At 40.9% G+C, this 4071-nt stretch overlaps 1 protein-coding gene across 1 annotated transcript in view; it reads left to right on the top strand.

The window, feature by feature from the left end:
- The window catches only part of Lemd3 (LEM domain containing 3), a 46196-nt gene that overhangs the window by 16197 nt on the left and 25928 nt on the right, over nucleotides 1–4071 (top strand). The gene's annotated exons all lie outside the window — the stretch shown is intronic.

Below are 4071 nucleotides of genomic sequence, written 5' to 3'. Positions count from 1 at the left end.
ATTTATTCTCTGAGAATTTCATATATGCAAATGATGAATCTTGATCATATCCACCCTAATCCTCTTTCCCTGTCTTAATTTCATGTCTAGTCTTCATTTTCTTAGTTTTCTTTCTCATTTTCCTTTCCCCTTTTCTATCGTCCTGAGTCCAGTTAGGATTACCCATATGCATTTTGGTATAGTAGATCACTGGAACATGAACAACCTACCAGGGGCCACACCCTTGATGAAAACTGACTCCTCCTAGCACCCTTCAACTGCCAATAGCTCTTCAGCTAGGGGTGGGGCTTTGTGAGCACACCATCCTCCTACTCCATGCCAGGGCATTGACTACTTCTATCTTGTGCATATCTGATACAGACAACCACAGCTGCTGAGAGTTCATGGGTCTGATAGCCCTGCCGTGTCCAGAAGACACTCTTTGCAGCACTCCTCCCAGACTTTGGGCTCTCACGGTCTTTTTGCTCTGTTGTCTGTGATGTTCCTTGAGCACTGACGCAGGTGGAGTAATAAGAAGTGTCATTTATGATTGAGCATCCCACAGACAGCTCTAGGCATAGTTGTAGTGAGGCTGTCCACTGGAGCTCGGTTAACTAACTCATTAGTGTCTGCATCACCCAAGGCAGTGACTTGATTCTAGTAGCCCTCAGCTCCCCTGGTCAGGGGCAGGGCCTCATGGGTCCCTCCTCCATTGCTAGTTGGATGTTTATGTGCCTGGTCTTGTGCAGGCCCTCCGCAGGAGCTGTAGTTACTGTGAGTTCACGAGCACCCTCGGCACATCTCATCTCTAAGACAGGTTTTCATGGCTTTTCTCCCATCCAATTTATAATTTCATTTATAATTCATTTATATTCATTTATAATTTCAATTATAGTTTGATATTCATTTTTATCTGTTATTTCTTTTAAAAAGAGAAAAATGTCTTTCAGGCACAGTCTCCCTGTGGCCCCACGGTGAGTTTGAACTTGTTAACCTGCCTGACTCTGAGCACTGGGTGTTGTGAGCCATGTGTGACTTGCAGGTGGTCATAAGGTTGAGAATGGACCATAGTATTCTCTACCATGTACAAAGAGCAAGAACTAACCAAACTTAAAAAATGTTATTGGTCAATTTGATTCTGAGTTTTGACTTTTAAAATCCTTGAATACATTTTTTCTGTTTTCTTTGTATTGTTAGTATTTGATACCCAAATTTAAAGCCTTCTTTTTTTTTCTTAATACAGTCATTATAAACTGTTATTTGGAAGACACACAGGATTATTGCCTTTCCTAAAACAGCAAGTGAGATAACTGAAAGTCCTATGGAGTATGTGCGCTAAAGCAGTTTTAGAATCTTTGCCCTCTTCCCTTTATTTCATGAGTCAACTATTTTAGATGTGCACCTTTCTGTTCCAGGGCAGTGAATGGGTTAGCTCCAGGGTCATTCATGACGAGAATAAAGCTAGGAGGAGTGTTCCCCTGAAAGTAAGTTTACAGGAGCAGGCTGGAGATGACTCTTCTGATTTCAGTATACGTTAAGTGCCTATGCTGTGGAATGAGCATGTATTCAATAGGGCTAGGAGGAATCGTCAAATTTTCAGGAAACAAATGTGTAATTACTGTTGCAAAAAAGTGTCCTGCCTTGTTTGCTGTCCTTATTTAGATCCGTCTGGCTGATGTGACATTCAGAAGTGCTTGCCACACAGGTGCAGCTTTCTTCAGCTGTTGGAAACATCCCTCTTCTCCACTCTCCCCTTACATAAAATCCCCCTAGTAATAGAGATGGGATTTGCAAACTTGAATATCTCTATATAAAGAGATACAACTCAGACCTAATTGGTAATTGAGGTGGTTAATGTTAGTGCTTCGATAAACGTTTCCTCGGACTCAGCGCTAGTGTAAGGTCATAGCTTCGAAATGTAAGCCGCTGCCTCTGAAAGCCCTTGTCTGGACTCACTGCTCTGCAGAGTGAACTGAGAGGAGGGCTTCTCTTGGTTTAAAGTTCTATAACTAAGCGTGGTTATAGAACTGGCATAGAGCAGGGACTTGTTTGTAACATCTTGTGTTGAAAGATAAAGCTGAATGATGTATCACAATACTGACTCCAGAGGTCACAGCTTTGAAAAACTGATGTCACTTGGTAAATGCCAAAGCAATCCTGTGAATGCGGTGCTTTCGTCAGAGAGGGCAGTGATGAACTCTTCCTGCGGTCCTCAGGGGACACTCCTGAGAGCACGTATCTCCCTTCATTGCAGTTAGAGAACGCGGTGTGAAAGAATTTCCTCACCTAAGCACCAGCAGTGTCTCCCAGCCACAGTTCTCTTGTTTTTAATGTGTTGTATCACAAGGAGATTAAACTTTAATACCTCTAAATCTGAAAGTGCTACAGAAAAATGTTCTTTGTGGGCTTTTGTTGTTGTTGTTTGGTTGGTTTTTGATTTTTTTTTTGAGACAAGAAAAAAATGCTTTTTGTGTTTTATAATTTACTTTAATTCCAAATGCATAGACTAGAAAAATGTCATGTACGCTGAAGCTAATGGTGTTGGATTGAGAAAGCTGGGGCAAAGCACCAGTTGCCCATTTCCCTGGTCTTGTAAGTAGATATTTATTCAGTAAGCACTTAGGACTCTTAAAATTACCCACAAGAACTTGTTCCATATTATACCTGCTTTATTATGTGAACTAGATAAGAAATGCTTCGAGTTTTCTGAAGTTTCTGTCTTCAAGTAAAATACAAAAATGTTTACAATCCTACTTGCTGACCCCTTAAATTGTCTTATAATCTGACTTAAGTTTCTTACTGCTTGCTGTCCATCCCACTGTAGAATATTCTGGCTCATTTCCATCCCAGGAGTAACAGACCAGACCTGTTACTTACTCCCTTCTAGCCTCTATGTGCGTGGCTGTTCTTTCTGTGCCTGACCTTCATATTCATATTTCAGATATTCCCCTGGTGTGTTCCCTCAGGTGTCTATTGAAATGCGATCTTAGGGTGCTGTTCTCTGATTATCTTAGTAAATAGCTTCTCTCCATCCAAAGTACTTAGACCTATCTGACTTGCATGCATTTTTAGCATTTCATTTATTTCATTTTATTCATTGTTTATTGTCCTTTTGAATCTCTGTAGAACATAAGTACCACAAGGGCAGGGATCATAGTTCATTCCACCTGTCAACTTGACACAAATCTAGACATACCTGGGAAGAGGGAGTCTCAATTAAGGGATTGCCTCTATCAGATTGTTTTGTGGGCATGTCTTTGGGGTCAGTTTATTTCTTTTTTTTTAATTTTATTGTTTTTATTGAGCTCTACATTTTTCTCTGCTCCCCTCCCTGCCTATTCCCTCCCCTTCAATCCTCTCCCATAGTCCCCATGCTCCCAATTTACTCAGATCTTGTCTTTTTCTACTTCCCATGTAGATTAGATCCACATATGTCTCTGTTAGGGTCCTCATTGTTGTCTAGGTTCTCTGGGATTGTGATTTGTAGGCTGGTTTCTTTGCTTTATGTTTAAAAACCGCTTATGAATGAGTACATGTGACAATTGTCTTTCTGGGTCTGGGTTACCTTACCTCGAAATGATGTATTCTAGCTCCATCCATTTGCCTGCAAAATTCAAGATGCCATTATTTTCTGCTGTGTAGTACTCCATTGTGTACCACATTTTCCTTATCCATTCTTAGGTCAAGAGGCATTTAGGTTGTTTCCAGGTTTTAGTTATGACAAACAGTGCTGTGTGAACATAGTTGAGCACATGCCATTCTGGCACGATTGATCATCCTTTGGTATTGCTGGGTCTTGAGGAAGGTTGTTTTCTAATTTTCTGAGAAATCACCATACTGACATCCAAAGGGGCTGTACCAGCTTGCATTCCCACCAGCAATGCAGGAGTGTTCTTTTTAACCCACAACCTCTCCAGCATAAGTTGTCATCAGTGTTTTTGATCTTGGCCATTCTTACAGGTGTAAGATGGAATCTCAGAGTTGTTTTGATTTGCATTTCTCTGATGACTAAGGATGTTGAGCATTTCCGTAAGTGTCTTTCAGCCATTTTAGATTCCTCTGTTGAGAGTTCTCTGTTTAGGTCTGTACTCC

Source organism: Alexandromys fortis, unplaced genomic scaffold (genome assembly GCF_014885135.2).
Source record: "Alexandromys fortis isolate MF-2015 unplaced genomic scaffold, M_Fortis_MF-2015_v1.1 scaffold_154, whole genome shotgun sequence".
Classification (NCBI taxonomy): Eukaryota; Metazoa; Chordata; class Mammalia; order Rodentia; family Cricetidae; genus Alexandromys; species Alexandromys fortis.
The sequence above is the reverse complement of the archived record's forward strand: the minus strand, read 5'-3'. Positions and strand labels throughout refer to the sequence as shown.